Source organism: Balaenoptera physalus (genome assembly GCF_965194825.1).
Source record: "Balaenoptera physalus genome assembly, chromosome: 2".
NCBI classification, from domain to species: domain Eukaryota; kingdom Metazoa; phylum Chordata; class Mammalia; order Artiodactyla; family Balaenopteridae; genus Balaenoptera; species Balaenoptera physalus.
The window spans coordinates 116,334,825-116,356,652 of NC_138883.1; the positions used below are offsets into that span (position 1 = coordinate 116,334,825).

A 21,828-nucleotide genomic window follows, 5' to 3' on the forward strand; every position below is an offset into this window, starting at 1 on the left:
CATTAATCACACCTTTAAAGATTAATATTTTTTAATACGACTGGTCAGTGTGTGATTTCCCCAGTTATCTCATAAATATTTTTCTTACAGTTGGCCTATTCAAATCAGGAGATCTGCCCTGCAGTAACAGTAAGGATATGCTTTAAGCTAGGAGGTTTCTAGCTGTAAAGCTATGTTTGTGTTCTCCTGAGTCCGTAGGTATAAGGCCTCATATAAACTGTGGCTTCTGGCAACAGAAAGCAGCAAAGCTACTCCTTACAGTCATGCAGGCTGTGCTGGGTACTATTTCAGGAGATGCACTGCATAACTGCAGTCTGATCTAAAAGGTGAATAATATGGCAGCCCCACGGGACTTCCCTGGCGGTCCAGTGGTTAAGAATCCGTGCTCTCAATGCAGGGGACACAGGTTCGATACCTGGTCGGGGAACTAAGATCTTGCATGCCGCACGGCACGGCCAAAAAAAAAAGGCACCCCCAGAGCTAAACTCAGAAATACCTTTTTCAATAGAGGAGCCCTACCTACCCTGGCCCTTGGTTACCAACAATGAGCCCAATTCCAATGACACTTCCACATTATCTCAGAGGCCAAAACCTCAGATGCTTTCCCTGCAAGCTCCCAGACATAAGCCACAGTCAATGCTTTGTGTTCTATTCTCTTTCCAAAATAGAAATGTTTACCTTTTTGAGCCCCATTTGTGTCAATTCAGTTTTCTCTTTTTGTTAGTTTATCAGTCTTTGCTTTGTGTTTACAAAGAAGGGGTTGCCTCAAAATATCACTCGCAGGGAATTCCCTGGCAGTCCAGTGGTTAGGACTCCGAGCTCCCACTGCAGGGGGCCCCAGTTCGATCCCTGGTTGGGGAACTAAGATCCCGCAAGCTGCTCAGCGTGGCCAAAAAAAAAAAAGAATTAAAAAAAAAATCACTATTAAATACATCTTGACAGCAATCCGTGAGTGTTTATCAGAATCATCTAGGGAACATTTTAAAAATATACATTTCTAGGCCCAATAATGGTTCTGAGGTTGGGACAACTAGGCAATTCTTTTGTTGCTGGTCCAGAGAATAGCATTTGGGAATCAGTGGTCTATATATCCACTTTCCACTCCCTTACCACTCTTTCCACATAGCAAGCTACTGCCAATGTTCTTTAAAAACGTCACCAATTACCATAAGGTTGCCAAATCCAAAGGTCTCTTCTCAAGCCTCATCTTAACACACCACACTGTAGCATCTGACTAATGTGGCCACCTTCTCATTCTTAAAATAGCCCTCACATGACAATTCTTTTTCTTGTAATCTTCCTGATAGATTGATTCTTTTTCTGAATCACTCTTACAGTTCCTCTTCCACTACACCTCACTTTAAAGATAAAAATATTCTCCCAGTTTCTGGTCTCAACCCAGTGCTCATCTATCTGGATGATAACATCTAGTCTTCTATAATTTATACTGTTTCCTATTACCTATGGATGCTTTTGCACTACAGTGGCAGAACTGAGCAGTTATGACAGAGACCATATAGTCCACAAAGCCAAAAATGTCTACTATGTGGCCCTTAAAAGAAAACATTTGCCAACCCCTATTCTAGGATAACCACTAAAAAAAATAGGGAAAAAGTAAAACTTCACAACTAGTAGAATGAAAATACGGCATGATAAAAAATAATCAATATAAAAGAGGGCAAGGGGGCATTTAGAACAGATGGAACAAATGGAAAGCATACTAAATACATAAGTACCTGTATTAAGCGTGAATGCTCCAGTTAAAAGACAAAGATGGTCAGAGCAGATTTTTAAAATCCACCTCTGTTCTGTTTTCAATAGACACACATGTATAATACGAGGATACAGAACCTGAAAGTTAAAAAAAAAAAAAAAAAAGAAGCTATACCATGTAAATTCTAGCTAAAAGAAATTTGGTATAATCAAAATAACTTCAAGCAAAATGTTAAAAGAAAGTTGAGTTAAATATCTCTAAGGCCCTTTTTAGCCCTTACATACTGTAATACTAGGTTTACACCTGAGACAAAGGTCTTAGGATATCACTGGTGACCCTGAAAAGTAGAAAATAGAAAAGGAGTATAAGAAGTTAAACAGGAAGTGACAGATTGGCAAGTAGACTAGCAGGTGTTGCTCATATCTGCTATAAAAGAAAGGAGAAGAAGTATGAGTGAAATGTTTATTAGTTAGGGGGCTTGGCAGCACACCTTTATGGTTATAAATAGAATCAAGCAGAGAAAAAGGAACTGAAAACTTAAAAAAATGAAGGTCTGATGAGCCAAGGTTCTTTGTAAGCAAGACAAAGTAAGATTTAGGTCAAAGGTAGACAGGTAACTCTCACAGAAAGAAAAAACACTTTTTCTGAAAGAATTAAAAAAAAAAAAAAGATGGGTTGAGGAACAGCTTTTCAGGTAAGATGTGACAAGAGTGCTTATTAGAGACTTCCCTGGCGGTCCAGTGGTTAAAACTTCACCTTCCAAAGCAGGGGGTGGGGGTTTGATCCCTGACTGGGGAGCTAAGATCCCACATGCCTCACAGCCAAAATACCAAAATGTAAAACAGAAGCAATACTGTTAACAAATTCAATATAAAGACTTAAAAAAAAGTGCATGTTAGCTGATCTTTATCACTAGATAGGCTATAGGAGCCCAATTTTTTTTAATATTTATTTTTTTATTTTATTTATTTGGTTGTGCTGGGTCTTGGTTGCAGCAGGCGTACTCCTTAGTTGCAGCAGGTGTGCTCCTTAGTTGCAGCTTGCAGGCTCCTTAGTTGAGGCATGCATGTGGGATCTAGTCCCTGACCAGGGATCGAACCCAGGCCCCCTGCATTGGGAGCGTGGAGTCTTAACCACTGCGCCACCAGAGAAGTCCCAACCCAATTTTAACCTATAGTACATCAATACCAACTAAAAGCCAAATTTGGTGCTGAAAGAAAAAACATCTTGTAGTATTTCAACTAAAGAAAGGGTGATGGAAAAAATGAGTCACGTATGACACACTATAGCATAGGTATATGGACATCTATCGGATTTAGTCTGCCCCATAAGTAATCTATACCTTCTTCTGGTGAAAGTACTGTGTTTTCCTTTGAAGAACTACTCCTCCTCCCTTGTCATATGACACAGTTTGAATGGACTGACCTCACCCCCCACTTAGTTGTGACCCAGGCCCAGCCAATCAGTTTATTCCATTCCCCCTAGTGACAGTGGCTGCTTACTGAGATTCCCTACTGGAAATTTGCTGTTAACTATTAGGAAAGAAGCATTTTTTTTTCGCTACTAGGGCTGCTAATCTAGAAAAATGTAAATCTAGAGCTATCGGCAGTCGTCTTCTCTGAATGCATAGAAGAAGCCTCTCTGCAGTAAAAGTAATGAACTAACTCAACACACAGCAAAACCGTATCAACACTGAGCCACTGAATCCAGCTGTGCCTCAGATAAATTCAACCACTGAACCTCTTGTTAAGTGTGCCAATCAATTCCTTTTTATTCCCTGAGCCACTCTGAGTTGGGTTTTTCTGTTCTCTGTCAACAAAAGAACCCACTACAACAGGTTTAGTATAATATCCTTTGATAATATAGGCATCCCTTGTTACACAAATTCCTCATATCTAAAATCTCACAATCTAAACTCAGGAACCAAATATATTTGAATACGCTTTTGGATACTTCCTTCACTATCACGCTATTTGCTATCCACTTGCATAACCAAATAAATTCAAATAAGGCAGTACCCCCGCCCCCGGGCATCCAAATCCACTATCAAAACTGAAGAATTAAACAGATTTAGATAGTGAAGGATCCTTGCAATGCCAACCATGCAGAAATATGGCAAGGGATGTACAATATAACGTCAAATGAAAAAACATAAACTATAAAATTGTATATAAAAGTATACATATATAAAAAATGAACCACAATATTAGGCTTTGGGGAAATCGTCAAATTTTCCTTTTATAGTGTTCACCAAAATTAAGTTTGACATGCATTACTTCATTTGAGTTGAACAGCAATTCTCTGAGACAGGAAACAAACTATTACCTTTCAAAATAGAAAATTAAGGCTTAAAGAGCAAAAAAAAAAAAAAATCTATAAAATTGATGATAAATATTTCAAATCAGCAGAGAAAAATGGATTACTCAATAATGATGTGGGGATAAATGACTAATTTTAAAAATAAAACTATGCATATTAGGAATTACTGGCACTTATATAGCATCAGATATTGCTATATTTTTCATAAAGAAAATTATTTAATATTCTTTTTATGGCCTATCCCAAAGTAGTTATTTCAAAAGTATATGCTAACAGAGAAAAACAATGTGGTGAGACAGTTGCTGTGGTCAGTAGGGTGTGGTTCAGAATAGGCTAGCTTATGACGACATTCACTGGACTGAGTTAGAAGAGACTAATTATAGAGGAAACCTATGGTGAAGGAAACAGAGTTCGGAATACAGCGTCCTTTAAATCAGAAGTTCAGTAAAAAAAGATAAAAAGAAATAACTAAAGATTTTTAATTCAGTGTTCTGTCTTTGTGTAATAAACCTTAATTTTCAAAAAATATGCATTGTCGGGCTTCCCTGGTGGCGCAGTGGTTGAGAATCTGCCTGCTAATGCAGGGGACACGGGTTCGAGCCCTGGTCTGGGAAGATCCCACATGCCGCAGAGCAACTAGGCCCGTGAGCCACAGCTACTGAGCCTGCGCGTCTGGAGCCTGTGCTCCGCAACAAGAGAGGCCGCAATAGTGAGAGGCCCGCGCACCGCGATGAAGAGTGGCCCCCGCTTGCCGCAACTAGAGAAAGCCCTCGCACAGAAACGAAGACCCAACATGGCCAAAAATTAATTAATTAAAAAGATATATATATATATATATATATGCATTGTTGCTTTTACTTTTTTATCAAGTTCTCAAAGTTATTTTTCAAGAAGAAAAAAGAAGTGTCCTTTCTCTTTATACTTGCTCTATCATAGGGATCTATTTATGAATGTTAGCAAGCAGGATCGTATATTATCACTCAGTGACAAGAGAATTGGAAGGACAGAATCAGGCAAACGTATATCTGAAAAATAAAAATCCAGCTTTGTTACAGCTTCATTCAAAGCAAAAGCCTCACCAGTACATTTTGAAAGAAGAACATTCTACTATCAAGGTAGGGTCCATTTGAGAAAACATTACTGACTTGTGTACTGCTATAAATTTCATGGTGAGAGAGCTATTAAACATTTTGAACTTATTTTAGAAAAATGACGCCGGGAAAGTGGTACTCAAGAGCTAATATTCATGTTTCTTCATTTTTTAGTACTTACAACTGAAATGTTCTACAAATAAATATATTTATTACCATACTAATGTATAATCACATACAGACACACCTTGGCGATATTGCAGTTTTCGGTTCCAGACCACCACAATAAAGTGAATATCACAATAAAGCAAGTCACAAAGATTTTTTTGGTTTCCCGTTGCTATAAAAGTTATGTTTACGCTATACTATAGTCTATTAAGTGTGCAATAGCATTATGTCTAAAAAATGTACAGACCTCAATTAAAAACTACTTTATTGCTAAAAAAAAAGTGCTAACCATCACTGAAGCTTTCAGCGAGTTGTAATTTTTTTGCTGGTGGAGGGTCTTCCCTCAATGCTGATGGCTGCTGATCGATCACAGTGGTAGTTTCTGAAGGTTGGGGTGACTATGGCAACTTCTTAAAATAAGACAACAATGAAGATTGCTGCATCGATTGACTTCCTTTCATGAACGATTTCTCTGAAGCATGCAATGCTGTTTGATAGCATTTTACCCACAGAACTTCTTTCAAAATTGGAGTCAATCCTCTCAAATCCTGCCTCTGCTCTATCAACTAAGTTTATGTAATATTCTGAATCCTCTGTTGTCATTTCAATAATCTTCACAGCATCTTCACCAGGAGTAGATTCCACCTCAAGAAACCACTTTCTTTTTGCTCATCCATAAGAAACAACTCCTCAGCCAATTAAGCTTTACCATGAAATTGCAGCAATTCAGTCACATCTTCAGATTCCACTTCTAATTCTCTTGCTATTTCTACCACATCTGCAATTACTTCCTCTGTTGAAGTGCTGAACCCCTCAGTCATCCATGAGGGTTGGAATCTGATTCTTCCAAACTTCTGTGTTGACATCTTCTCATGAATCACAAATGGTCTCAATAGCATCTAGAATGCTGAATCATTTCCAGAAGGTTTTCAAATGACTTTTCCCAGAACCATCAGAGGAAATCACTGTCTATGACAGCTAGAGCCTTATGAAATGCTGTTCTTAAATAATAAGACTCGAAAGTCACAATTACACCTTGATCTGCAGAATGGATGTTGTGTAGGGGGCACGAAAACAACATTAATCTCATACATCCCTATCAGAGCTCTTAGATGACCAGGTGCATTGTCAGTGAGCAGTAATATTTTGAAAAGAATCTTTTTTTCTGAGCAGGTCTCAACAGTGGGCTTAAAATATTCAGTAAACCATGTTATAAACAGATGTGACAGCATCCAGCCTTTGTTGTTCCATTTTAGAGAACAGGCAGAGTAGTTACAGCATAATTCTCAAAGGCCCCAGGATTTCTGGAATGGTAAATAAGCACTGGGCTTCAACTTCAAGTCACCAGCTGCATTAACCCTTAACGAGAGTCAGCCTGTCCTTTGAAAACAGGCATTGACTTCTCCTCTCTAGCTATGAAAGTTCTAGATGGCATCTTCTTCCAATAGAAGGCTATTTCATCTACATTGAAAATCTGTTGTCTAGCACAGCGACCTTCATTAATTACCTTAGCTAGATTTTCTGGATAACTTGGTGCAAATTCTGTATGAGCACTTGCTGCTTTGCCTTGCACTTTTATGTTATGGAGACAGCTTCTTTTCTTAAACCTCATGAACCAACCTCTGCTAGCTTCAAACTTTTCTTCTGCTGCTTCCTCACCTCTCTTAGCCTTCATAGAATTGAAGAGAGTTAGGGCCTTGCTCTGGATTGGCCTTTGGCTTAAAGGAACTGTAACTGGTTTGATCTTCTATCCATACCACTAAAACTTTCTCCATTTCAGCAATAAGGCTATTTTGCTTTCTTATTCGTGATGTTTACTGGAGTAGCACTTTTAATTTCCTTCAAGAACTTTTCCTTTGCAATCGCAACTTGGCTAACTGGCACAAGAGGCTTAGCTTTCAGCCTAGCTCAGCTTTTCGACATGCCTTCCTCGCTTAGCTTAGTCATTTCTAGCTCTTGATTTAAAGTGAGAGACATGCGACCCTGCCTTTCACTTGAACACTTAGAAGCTACTGTAGGGTTATTTAATTGGCGTAATTTCAATATTTTTATATCTCAGGGAATCAGGAGGCCTGAGGAGAGGAAAAGAGACGGGGGGAATGTCCAGTCGGTGAAGCAGCCAGAACACATACAACATATGCCGATTAGTTCATAGTCTTGTGTGGGCGTGGTTGTGGCACCCCAAAACAATTACAATAGTGACATCAAAGGTCACTGATCGCAGAGCACCATAACAAATACAGTAATAATGAAAGTTTGAAATATTGAGAGAATTACCAAAATGTGACTCAGAGACACAAAGTGAGCACACGCTGTTGGAAAAACGGTGCCAATAAACTTGCTTGAATGGAGTGGCCACTTCAATTTGTAAAACATTCAGTATCTGTGAAGCACAATAAAGCAAAGTGCCATAAAATTAGGTATGTATGTATATAAACATACATGTAACTTATTTAGATATGCAAATACTTGTATTTTTAAACTATGCAAACTATGTGTTTTGTAATGATTTTTTCTTCCAAAGGTCCCCAAATACTCTTTTTACAAACCCATTTCTTCCTCTTCCTGGGCACTCAGCTAGACTTTATTTCCCAACCTTCCTTGCAGTTAGTTACATGTGACCATGTGATCAAGTCCCATGCCAATGATATGTGGGCAGGGGTAATGTACATCCCCTCCAAGCTGAGCCAATAAAAGCCCCTAAAAAAAAGGTCTGCCTTTCCTTGTCTGGAAAGGATCCAGGAAAAAGCTCTAAGATCCTAAGGGACACAGAGCCAATAGATGGAAGGACCCCGGGTTCCCCATGACCACATGGAAAAGAGTACCCACCATCACCCCAACCCCATTCACCTATATTGGATTGTGAAGTAAATTATAAATAAAATGTTATTGCATAGAGCCACAGATATTTGGAGGTTGTTTAGTTACAGTAGTTAGCCTACCCTAACTAATGCCTTACCTTTAAATTTTTCCAACCCCTTCCCTATAAGGAATTCTGTAAGGAAATCCCTCTTAGATTCAATCCATCAATAATTACTATTGGTCTGCCTTTCAAATATATCCTGAATCTAACCAGTTTTTACCATTTCTATCTCTATCACCTAGTTCAAGCCCATTATCATTCTCTCATCTGAGTTACTTAAAGTGTGACATCCTTGCTTCTATGATTGCTCCACTACAGTCTGTTTTATACACAACAGAACAGGCAGTAGTCACCCTTTTTAAAGGTAAATCAGATCTTGCCACTCTCCTATTCAAAACCTTGAATGACTCTCCATAACACAATTAAATAAAATTGAAACTTCTATCTTTCCCTCACTCCACTTCAATCTAGCCTCACTGGTCTTTTTCCTGTGTTTAAGCTTATACCTGCTTCAGGACCTCTAACGCTTCCTTCTTGTTCTCTCTGCCTGGACCTTCTTTCATATCACTGAGGTCTCTGCTCAAATGCCAGCTCCTCAGAGAGGCTTTTCTTTACTACCTTATCTAAAATAACCCTCTTTCCCCACTCTATTGTCCTTGCCCTGATTTATTTTTAATCAGAGGACTTGATGCACTACCTAGAATTGTATTATTTATTTGTATTTTTGTTTACTGTCTGATTTCCCCATTAAAGGGAGAAGACTTGCCTTTTTCATCATAGGTATCCACAACTCAAAAATATATTTGTGAAAGGAATAAACGAATTCAAATCCATATTAATCCACGTATTTTACCAATCATCTTTAATGCTTAAGGTAGTTATTTTATTAAACTTCACTGTAGCTTTTTCCTACTGACTTTCTCATCTGTTTTCATGTATATACACCACTTTGACTTCTTTGAGAGCTATTTTCAACAACAATTTGACAGGTGTGGCTTTAAAAATGAGCAAGTAATCAAAGTCCTTTCCTAAGGAGGTAATCAATGTTGCTGATACAGTAAGCATGGCCAGCAACAATATATATAGAAGAGTGGCTCTTATGAAAATATCCAAATGGCCAATAAAGAACTCAACATCTGTGGTAGATTAGATTATTGTTCAAAATATCAATATTTTTTGAAAAAAATATTGTTCAAAAATATTCACTACCTACCTTCACTGTCCTCTGGAGAAGTATACCTCCCCATCCCCTGAATTTAGGCTAAGACACATGACAATTTAGAGTGGGACGTCAACAGACATGATATAAACGAAGTCTTGAAATACGTGTGGTAAGCTAGATGAGCCTTCTTGCCCTTTGTACCACCACGAGAACATGCCTCAACTAGCCTACTAGTCCCAGTAAGAAGATGGGATACACAGGGCAAAGCTATCCCAGCTGACCCACAAAATCATGACCAACAAATAAATACTTACTGTTGTACATCACTGGCAATTTTCAGGTTGTTTATTAAGCAGTAATAGTTGACTAATACAGTATCATTAGTCATCAGAGAAATGCAAATCAAAATCACAATGGAATACTCCAAACGTCATCAAAGTGGATTATGTCCACTAAAAGATCTGTACAAGAATGTTCATTGCCACTTCATTCATAAAATAGCCCCCCAAATGAAAACAATCAAAATGTTCATCAACAATAAAATAAATGGAATACAATACAGCATTAAAAAAGAACAAATTGCTGATATAACGTGAACTCACAGACATAACGTTGAGTGAAAAAAAAGCCAGATACTAAAAGATACATACTAAATTATGCCATTTATATGAAGTTCACAAACAGACAAAATAAATCTATGGTTATAAACTTCAGAAGCATGATTCTCTTTAGGGGAGAAGGAGTTTAGGAGGCAGGGCACGAAAACAAGCCTTATGGAGTTTTATAAACATTCTATATCTTGATTTAGATGGTACATAAGCAGGAATATACATATAATTTTTAAACTGTGATCACTGAATATTTGTGCACTTGCTATATGTTACATCTCAATAAAAAAAGAGGAAAGGGACTTCCCTGGTGGTGCAGTGATTAAGAATCTGCCTGCCAACGCAGGGGACATGGGTTTGAGCCCTGGTCCGTGAAGATCCCAGATGCCGCGGAGCAACTAAGCCCACGCACCACAACTACTGAGCCTGCACTCTAGAGCCGGCAAGCCACAACTACTAAGCCCACGTGCCACAACTACTGAAGCCTGCATGCCTAGAGCCCATGCTCCTCAACAAGAGAAACCACCACAATGACAATCCCACGCACCGCAACGAAGAGTAGCCCCCGCTTACTGGAACTAGAGAAAGCCCGTGCGCGGCAACGAAGACCCAACACAGCCAAAAATAAATAAAATTTTTAAAAAAAAAGAGGAAAAACTTTAGCATAACTAATGAGATTGATTATTTGAAGTTAAAATGGTATTCCATGTAATATCAGTCTGATATTGCAGTTATTACTGATGAGTTAATAATGTCTCAAAATTACACTTACCATAATCTCTAAATACCTTGAGGAAGTGGAAAATTAGCATCTAAATATTATTCCAAAGATTTTTTTTTATTGAAGTATAGTTGATTTAAAATATTATATTAGCTTCAGGCATATAACATAGTGATTCAACATTTTTATAGTGAAAATTATTATATAATAATAGCTATATGTCCCTGTGCTGTATCCTTGTCGCTTATTTTATTTATTTTGCCCCACCACACAGCATGCAGGATCTTAGCTCCCCCTGGCCAGGGATCAAACCCGTGCCCCTGCATTGGAAGTGCAGGTTCTTAACCACTGGACCTCCAGGGAAGTCCCAATGTTTATTTATTTTATACACAGTAGTTTGTATCTCTTAATCCCATACCTCTATCTTCCTCCCATCCACCATGGTAACCGCTAGAAGTTCTCTATATCTGTGAGTCTGTTCCTGTTTTGTTATATACATCCATTTGTTTTATTTTTTAGATCCCACATATAAGTGATAACATAAAGTACTGTCTTTCTCTGTCTGACTTATTTCACTAAACATAATACCCTCTAGGTCCATCCACACTGTTGCTAACGCCAGCATTTCATTCTCTTTCATGACTAATATTCCATCGTATATATAAACCACATCTTCTTTAGCCATTCATCTGTTGACAGACACTTAGGTTGCTTCCACAACTTGGCTATTGTAAATAATACTGCTATGAACATTGGGATGCATGTATCTTTTCAAATTAGTGTTTTCATTTTCTTTGTATATATACCGAGGAGTGAAACTGCTGGATCATAAGGCAGTTTTTTTTTTTAGTTTTTTGAGGATCCTCCATACTGTTTTCCAAAGTGGCTGCACCAATTTACAATCCCACCACAGTGCACTAGGGTTCCCTTTACTGCACATCCTTGCCAACATTTACAGACTTTATTATTATTATTATTATTTTGGCTGCGTTGGGTCTTCATTGCTGTGTGCAGGCTTTCTCTAGTTGCGGTGAGTGGGGACTACTCTTCCTTGGGGTGCGCGGGCTTCTCGTTGCGGTTGTTTCTCTTGTTGTGGTGCACAGGCTCTAGGCATGCGGGCTTCAGTAGCTGTGGCACACAGGCTCAGTAGTTGTGGCTCGCGGACTCCGGGACACAGGCTCAGTAGTTGTGGCGCACGGGCTTAGTTGCGCCATGGCATGTGGGATCTTCCCAGACCAGGGCTCAAACCTGTGTCCTCTGCATTGGCAGGTGGATTCTTAACCACTGCGCCACCAGGGAAGTCCTATAGACTTTTTGATGATAGTTATTTTCACAGGTAGGAGGTGGCACCTCATTGTCTTTTCTTTAATTTTTAAATTAATTTTTATTGGAGTATATTTGCTTTACAATGTTGTATTAGTTTCTGCTGTACAGCAAAGTGAATCAGTTATACATATCTCATTGTGGTTTTGATTTGCATTTCTCTAATGATTAGCAATGTTGAGCATTTTTTCATTTGCCTCTTGGACATCTGTATATCTTCTTTGGAAAAATGTCTATTCAGGTCTTCTCCCCATTTTTTAATCAAGTTGTTTGTTTTTTTGGTATTGAGTTATATGAACTGTTTATATACTTTGGTTATTAACCCCTCATCAGTCATATCATCTGCAAACATTTTGTCCCATTCAGTAGGTTGTCTTTTCATTTTATCAATGATTTCCTTTGCTATGCAAAAGCTTTTAAGTTTAATTAGGTCCCATTTGTTTGTTTTTGCTTTTGTTTCTTTTGCCTTAGGTGACAAATCCAAAACAATATTGCTATGATTCATGTCAAAGAGTGTTCTGCTTATGTTCTCTTTTAGGAGTTTCATGGTTTCAGGTCTTACATTCAGGTCTTCAACCCATTTTGAGTTCATTTTTGTATATGGTGTAAGGAAATGTTCTAATTTCATTCTTTTACATGTAGCTGCCCTGCTTTCCCAGCACCACTTATCGAAGAGTCTGTCTTTTCTCCATTGTATATATTCTTGGCTCCTTTGTCGTAGATTAATTGACCATAGTGTGTGGGTTTATTTCTGGGCTCTCTATTCTGTTCCACTGATCTATGAGTCTGTTTCTGTGCCAGTACCATGTTGTTTTGATTACTGTAGCTTTGTAATATAGTCTGAAGTCTGGGCACGTGATAACTCCAGATTTATTCTTTTTTCTCAAGATTGTTTCAGCAATTGGGCATCTCTTGTGGTTCCCAAAGATTTTTTAAATGTTACATTACACTTGATGTTGAAAAACACAGGTTTGAACTGTGCAGATCCATTTACATGCAGACTTTTTTTCAATAGTAAATGCTACAGTACTATATGACCCAAAGTTGGTTGAATCCACAGAAGTGGAACCACAGATATGGAGGAATCACAGATATGGAGGGTGAACTATACCCTAGGACACGAATTTTCAACTGCACAGAGGGTCAGCACCCCTAAGCCCCATGTTATTCAAGGGTTAACTGTATTTTAAGAGTTTCAAAATAATGGACCTTTTGCCATTCTACAGGGACACCACGTGAAGACTAGACTATAACCAAAACATGAATCTTAAACAACTTAAAATCTCTCCCTCTATAAGATAAATTTCCATTCTTTGTAAAATTACATTTTTTTCTTAATACACCAACATAATACGGATGGAGTACTTACTTATGAAGCTCCTGTGCTTTATATATTTAATTAATAAAATTTCAAAACTTCTAAATGTTTATTCATTCCAATAAAAATCTTTTAAGGCTATAAAAAACGTATATTGTTTTACTCAGCAAATTTTCTACTCTATAGAAACTCCCTCAAAGTTACTCATAGTTACAAAACAATGCATAGTTTGACAGAATAACTAAGAATCCTACAATTTTTTAGAATCCTTAATGAAAACACAAAAATCCTATTTGTATATAGAAAAGAAAACTATAAGTGACTTTTTCTAGGTCATTTATGTTGAAGTTTCCTTTTACTAGGTCAATGATACTTGCCTACAAGATTATCAAATCATCTTTCCATGGTCCTCATGGAAAGAAACCTGTATTTCAAACAGCGTTCTCCCTAGGCTCCCATTCTCTAAATAAACGTATTAAGTGAACATGCATTTAGTGACTCCTATGAGCTCAGGAATGTGTTATACATCTCAACAGTTCTTCGCTTCTCTGAAGTGAAATTCCGTAACATTTCCTTTATTTCATTCACAGTTTTAAGAAAAATATCTCCTCTTTATTGAGAATATATAGTTAGACACTGTGCTGTGTGTTTTATATGTATTACCTCATTTAATAAGAAATGTATGCTATTATCCTTGTTTACAGATGAAGAAACCAATTCCAGAGAGGTTATGTGATGTTCCCAAGATAATATAACCAGTACATGGATGATCTGGAGTTAGAAGCCAGGCCCCAATTTCTCAAACAATTTGCTTAGAAACTTAGCACAAATAAGAAACATGATAATAATTAATAATAATAGCAATAAACACTCACATAGCATTTACTATGTGCTTAAATCACTTAATCCTCATAACAATCCTAATTAAATGTATACTATTATTATCCCTGTTTTACAAATCAAGAAATTGAAGCACATGGAGGTTGCCACTTGTCTAAGGTTATAGGTTAGTAAATGGCAGAGCCAAGATTTAGACCTCAGTGGTCTAGCCATAGAATTTGGGTTCTTAACTACTATGCTACTTTGCCTGTCATAAACTGCCTTATATTATAGTTGATAAGGGACATATCATATTTCCTCTATGAAATCATAAGCTTTTAGAGAACAGAGATCAAGTTTCAGCATTAGGTTTTCTCTGGCATAGGGACTGGGGTCCTAAGGAAGGCTTCTTTGCAATAGTGCTGTTTGAGCTTAGCCTTGCCAAATGAACTCCAAATGGTATATCTAATTGCTCAGTTCATATTTGGTACTCTCCCCTACTACTCTATAGGCTTGTTAAGGGCACAGTATTTCTTTGTCTTTCTGCTACACAACGTTTAGTACCTAGTAGAAACTCAAAAAATGTTTGTTCAATAAATACGTGAAACAAAGGGCTGTACCTCATGATGCCCCCATCAACAGAATCAATAATATTATAGAGGTTCATAAGCAATTATATAATTTGTGATAAAACCACTATCCAGCTGTTGAAGTAGACAGGAGAGTAGGAAAAGAATGTAATAAAGAGTAGAAACATATATTACTTACAGCCAGCAGTAAATATGGGAATAAGCAAAACAAAGAGAGACTCTGTCTTTTTCTTAATTTACATATTTACAAATTTTTATTTCTTTCAAGATATCCTTCATTTGAGCACCTCTCCCTTTGACTTTCAATGAGAATCAGATACTAGGGAAGTTCATCTACAGGTTGATCCACTTAGGAGCTCCATAGATGTCTGCATATTTTGGAGGTCTTGTTGAGAAGATATACTCAATCATTATAAAATACACATCAAAATACTGAGACTCAGCATCACTTTCCACATGCTTAAGTTTGTGCAACCAGAATTCAGCACTTATTTTGGCCTTGGAATCTTTCAACTCTACTATACTTTGTCTATGGAACACATCGTTTTGTAATATGATATCCTCCAGGTACTTAGTGGCCTTTCAGATGTGCGTACTCTCAAGTACCTGAATAGTTTCACAGGTATACTTTAAACTCAGATTTGAGTCCTCCATATTCTGAGGGGCTTTCAGAAGCAGTAGATCCTTTGAACAGACTATCTCTTCTTGTCCACTTTGAAAGAAGTCCACAGACTCTTTAGTCTTTGTCCCTACTATATTTTTTATCTGTCCTACTTTTCTATCCTTTTAACAATGATTTTAATGTTCCTTTTATTAAGTACTGTTGCTCAATTCCTTCTTTCCAGACAACTTAGCCAACTTGCCAAAACTCTTCAACAATTAAGCACTCTGAGAACAAAAAAAAAAAATTACCAAGGAAACAAATGAACAAAGTAATTTTTTATAGCTAGAAGTTCTTTTCCTGTGAAGGGCCAGATAGTAAATATTTTATGCTTTGTGGATCACATATAGCCTTTGTCACATACTCAGGTTTTTTGTGGGTTTCCTTTCACTCTTTTAAAGGTTCAGAAATGTAAAAACCATTTTTAGCTTTCAGACAATACAAAAACAGGCCACCTGCCGGATTTGGCCTGTGGGCAGTAGTTTGTCTATCATTATACTAGAGGGCTTGAGTGTGCTATTTTAGTTATCAGTAGCACTCAGGGAGCTTCTGGGAGGTGGTAAGAAGCCTATAGGACAATGAAGGAGCCAACTATTCTAACATATGGGAGAAATACTCCAAGCTAAGAAGAATAGGTAGTGCAAAATCAGAAACAAACTTGGCATGGCTGAGGAACAGAAAAGAGCTTAGTATGGCTGAAGTAAAGTATTCAAAGAGGAAAATGATCAGAGATGAGGTCAGAGGTAGAAAGGGACTAGATTGTATAGTACCTTGCAGTCTGGGATTTTATTCTAAACATAATAGAAAGCCTAGGGTATTGTATTGTTTTATTTTGTTTTTATACACAGGGAATGATACAACCTGATTTATGTTTTTAAAAGATTATTCCACTTGCTTGAAAGAAAGTGGATTAGAGGAGAGAGGGAGGAAGGGGCAGAAGCAGGGAGACCAGTTAGGAGGTTGTCGTAGTAGTCCAGGCAAAAGATAATGGTTGATGGATAGAGTAGTAGCAATGGAGATAGAAAGACGCAGACAGATTGGGTATGCATTCTGGACTGACTGATGGATTAGATGTGGGAACAAAGACAACACCCTGGTTTATCTGACTGAAAGTAACCAGGTAAACAGTGATTCTATCTACTAAAATGGGGAAAAGGGAGTAGAACAGGTTTGTTTACATTCATCTGTTGATGCTGTTTTGTTGTTGTTTGGGAGGGAGGGGGGAATATGGCTTAGATTGTCTTTGGCCATATTAACTCTAAAATACCTAGAGGATAGGCAAGTGGAAATATCATGTAAGCAATTGGATATACAAGTCTGTAAAAGAGATGAGAATAGGACTAGAGATCTGGTACTTATTAGCATATGGATGGCATCTGAAGCAACCAGACTAGATGAACTCACACACACAGACTGCAGATAGAGAAAAAGAACTATGACCAAGCCCTTTGGTCACCAATGTTTAGTGGTCCAGCAGAGAAAAAATGAGAGTCAAAAACAGAGCAGCTAATAACTTAAAAACACAGAGTAGTAACAGTAGTAGTAATAATAGTAATAATGGTTAACCCTTAGAATACGTATTATGTGCCAAACTATTCATTTGAGTCATTAAATCTTAGAACAACTTTGTGAAGGTAAGCCCTATTATCTCCATCTTCAAATGAGGAAACTGAAGAACAGAGGATAAACAGCCTGCTCTAGATGATACATCTAAGTAGAGGAAAACCACCAGACAAATGAAGGGTCATGAAAAGAGAAGTACTTCAAGAAGCAGCACATGAAGTCAGATAAAGATAAGAGAAATGACCTATGGATATGAAACCACAGAAATCATTTGTGACCATTTCTGTGTTTGATTCATGATTGTAGCTGGTTGAGTCTGGGAATGTACCTCAATTTCCTCATAGGGTTAGTGTGACAGATAAATAAGTTAACATATGAAAAGAATTTAAAACAATATCTGGAACATAATAACAGCATATAAGTTTTGGCAGGTATTATTATTATTATTGAGCATCCCAATACATACCTGTTACCTAAAGCAGGCATCTTATCTTTCCTATTATAAATCATTCATGGTTAGTAACCTATTTTTATAGTATCATCCTCTAATAATATGAATTTTTAAGACATTGTGGATATACAGGAACCACTTATTCCCAGGAGTTAAAGCTAAACCACTGCTAACCACCTGTTGGGTATGACCCTGCATTAAATCAGCATTTACCTCTAAAGACCATAAGACCTATAACAGATCAACAACTTGCAACATTTGCCTCAGATACTTTAAAGTCATTTAAGTGGCTCCTGTAACTAGGATGAATCAGAAAGTGTACCTGACTCAACCAACTGACCACTGCAATTATCAGGGTTTATGGAACATCGAAAAATCATAACCAAGTAATGCATTTGGCAACAGCCATTAGATCTAGGCATACCCCCTGCTCTAGTAAATTTATTCCACAGAGCCAACCTAGTGTTTTGAAATATACATCTTAAGGGAATCTAAATTAAAATATCAGTGACAATCTCAGAAGAACTGAAAGAAGAAATTTAGATTAGGAAGAGCTACACTTTGAAATAAACAAATACATAAACTATAGCTGGGATTAACTGTTTAGCAATGGTTCACCATGGCAATGATTTTATAGGAAAAGCTCCCTGGAGAGTTAAAGACAGCTAATGCAAAGTAGCTGTGTGACCTGGGACAAGCTATTTAATTGGCAGTATTATTCACTGCCATTTAATCATGGCAGGGGTTCACAAACTTTTTGCATAAACGGATAGACAGTAAATATGTTAAACTTTGCAGGTCATAAGGTCTCTTTCCCAAATACTCAACTCTGCCTTTGTAGCACAAAAACAGACATAAACAAAAATTTATCCTCATAACACTTATAAAAGCTGAAATCCAGAAAAAAAATGAACTGATGGAAAGTTAGATTTGATTAGCCATTCCTGTCCAATTATAATAAAAAATAAACATGCTCCATATAGTTTATATCATCTTCAATGGAAACAAAAAGGAAAGGCAAAGCTTAAGTCATGCCAGCAAATTTGTCGATGCTACTAAGGAATTAATAGAACACCACTTTTTCAAACTGTGCAAATGAAGAAACTAATAAAATTCTAACGAATTTTTAACTCAACTAATAAAATAACATCATGCTGAGGCTTCCTCTTCTAGTCAGAATATATAAGGTCATAAGAGAGAGTCATCCCCACCATAAATTAAAGGAAAAAATCTGGACAAACTACTAAAAGTTGGACAAAATTAATTTTTTAAACCCATCAGAAAGCTGAGAACACAAAGAAGTCTAAAAAAACTCAAATCCATAGAGGGACAAGCCATTTTTAGGTAAAGAAACAAGTGACCAGTTTCAACTCTAATGCCATGGGGAGCAAAGGGGCAAACAACCCTATCAACCAATATGATGGACTAAAATCCAGAGAAGTCCCACAAGCAGAACAAATCAACACAACCTAAAAATTCTTCCCCAGGAAGGTTTCAGAGAGTATGGAGCAGCATGCATAAGCTTAGGGGTAGACCAGGAGGGCAGAGTGGGATCTTCTGGAGAGTGGTAAGCCAAGTGCAGGGCTATAAAGAGATCTCTAGAATCTAGCCGTACTTAAATTCCAAGCTCTGTTGTAGGGTGGAGATTGAATCCATCCTCAAAACACTGGAAACCAAAATTAACTATAATCCAGCCCAGTTATAATTCAATTCTATGTCAGAATGAAGACATTAGCCCTTAACCCTTTTGGTCTATCTGAGGAGTTAGCATGCCTTTTTCCAGGAGGAAGCAGTTATAAACTTCATTCTAACTGTTCTTTTTATATATAATATTCACATGCAATAAAAATTAATGGATATTCAAAGAATCATGAAAATGTGACCAACAGGCAAGAGAAAAAATTCAAAACAAACCCACACATGACCCAGATGTGGGAGTTAGCAAAGACTTTAAAATAAATCTTATAAATACATGTTTGAGAAAAATATGGATTTAATATATTTTGGCGGAGAAATGAAAACACTGGGAAAAAAAAAAGAGCCAAATGGAAATTTTCAAACTAAAAAAAAAAATTCAATATCTGAAACAAAAAGTTCACTGAATAGGCTTAAAAATAAACAAGATATAGAAAAGACCACTGAATGCAAGAAATCAATAGAAATTATCCAAACTAAAGCATAGAGAAAAAAGAATTAAACAAAAAAGTACAGGATTAGAGTCAGATATCTGTTAAGTAATATCAAACAGTCTGGAAAGAGATGAAAAAGAGAATGGGGTAGAAGACATATTTGAAAAGAAAATGGCAGAATTGTTTCAAAATGATGTAAAAATAAGTCCACAGGTCCAAAAAACTCAGCAAACCCCAAACAAAATAAATACAAAGAAAATTGCACTTAGGTACATCATAGTAAAACTGCTTAAAAGCAAAAATAGGGACCTCCCTGGTGGTCCAGTGGGTAGGACTCCACACTCCCAATGCAGGGGGCCTGGGTTCAATGCCCAGGGAACTAGTCGGGGAACTAGATCCTACATGCATGCCACAACTAAGAAGCCCGCATGCCACAACTAATAAGTCTGCATGCTGCAACCAGAAGATCTCTCGTGCTGCAACTAAGACCCAGCGCAGCCAAAATAAATAAATAAATAAATTAATTAATTAAAAGAAACCTTTAAAAAAATCAAAAATAAAGAAAAAATCTTAAAAGTATCCAAAGAAAGGACAATTTACATTCAGGTTAACAACAAGAATGACAGCTGACTTTTCACCAAAAACAATAAAAGCTAGAAGGTAACAGATAATGTATTTCAACTGCTGAAGGAAAAAAAAAAAACTGTCAACCTAGAATTCTAAACCTTGCAAGAAATATCCTTTAAAGATGAAGGTTAAAATAAAGATATTTTCAGACAAACAAAAGCTGAAAGAACTCATTACCAGCAGATATACAAGAAACACTAAAGGAATTTCTTCAGACTCAGAAGAAAATAATCTCAAATGGAAGTCTGGATCTGCAGGAAAAAATGAAGAGTACCAGAAAATATTGGGAACAAAAAAGGTATGTCCACTTTCACCACTTCTATTCAATGCTGCACTGGAGGTAGTAGCCAGTGCCATGAAGCAAGAAAAAGAACTGAAGGCATAAAGATTGAGAAGGAAGTAAAACTATCTTTATTCTCAGATAACATGACCATACACAGAGAATCCAATTTAATTTACCATTCAAATGACACAAAGTCAATATATACAAATCAAGTAAATTCTAACTACTAATACAACATAATTGGAAAAATGAAATTAAAAAATACCATTTACAACAGAATCAAAAAACAACAAACACTTAGCAATGAAGTTAGCAAAAAGATGTGAAAGACCTCTAAAATGAAAACTATGAAACTTTGCTCAAATAAATTAAAGACAATCTCAATAAACATAGAGCTATACCATGTTCAAGAAAAGGAAAACTCAATATTATTAAGAAGCAAACCTTCCCCAGATTAATCTATAGATTCAACACAATCTCAATCAAAATCCCAGCAAGTTATTTTGTGGATATCGACATACTGATTATAAAGTTTAAATGGAAAGCAAAAGACCCAGAAGAGCCAACATAATATTGAAGGAGAAAAACAAGGTTGGAGAATCAAACTACAGGACTTCAAGACTTACTATAAAGCTACAGTAATCAAGACAGTTGGTACTGCTAAAAGAATGGACAAATAGATCAATGGAACACAAAAGAAAGCCCAGAAATAGACAAATATAGTCGACAGATCTTTGACAAAGAAGCCAAGGCAATTCAATGGAGAAAGGATAGTCTTTTCAACAAATGGTGCTGGAATACACTATTTACAATAGCCAGGACATGGAAGCAACCTAAATGTCCATCAACAGAGGAATGGATAAAGAAGATGTGGTACATATATACAATAGAGTATTGCTCAACCATAAAAAAGAACGAAATAATGCCATTTGCAGCAACATGGATGGACCTAGAGATTGTCATACTGAGTGAATTAAGTCAGACAGAGAAAGACAAATATCATATGACATCGCTTATATGTGGAATCTAAAAAAATGGTACAAATAAACTTATTTACAAAACAAAATAGAGTCACAGGTGTAGAAAACAAACTTATGGTTACCAAGGGGGAAAAGGAGGGGAGGGATAAATTGGGAGATCCGGATTGACATATATACACTACTATATACAAAACTGATAAGTAGTAAGAACTTACTGTATAGCACAGGGAACTCTACTCAATATTCTGTAATGACCTATATGGGAAAAGAATCTAAAACAGAGTGGATATATGTATAGTATAACTAATTCACTTTGCTGTACAGCAGAAACTAACACAACATTGTAAATCAACTATACTTCAATAAAAATCAATTTTTAAAAAATGGTGCTGAAATAAATGGACAACTACATGCAAAAAAAGAAAAGAGTGTAGATAT

At 36.8% G+C, this 21,828-nt stretch overlaps 1 protein-coding gene across 13 annotated transcripts in view; it reads right to left on the reverse strand.

Annotated features, from left to right (window-relative positions):
- MYO9A (myosin IXA) overlaps positions 1–21,828 on the reverse strand; it is a 285,101-nt gene that overhangs the window by 234,631 nt on the left and 28,642 nt on the right. Inside the window, exon 2 of one of the 13 annotated variants that reach the window (XM_082443567.1) lies at positions 1,737–1,851. The exons of 11 other annotated variants lie outside the window; for them this stretch is intronic. The gene's annotated coding sequence lies outside the window, so the exon portion shown is untranslated. Of the gene's footprint in view, positions 1–1,736; positions 20,677–21,828 lie in introns of those variants that run through there. One more of the 13 variants, XM_082443568.1, reaches the window with a different exon arrangement.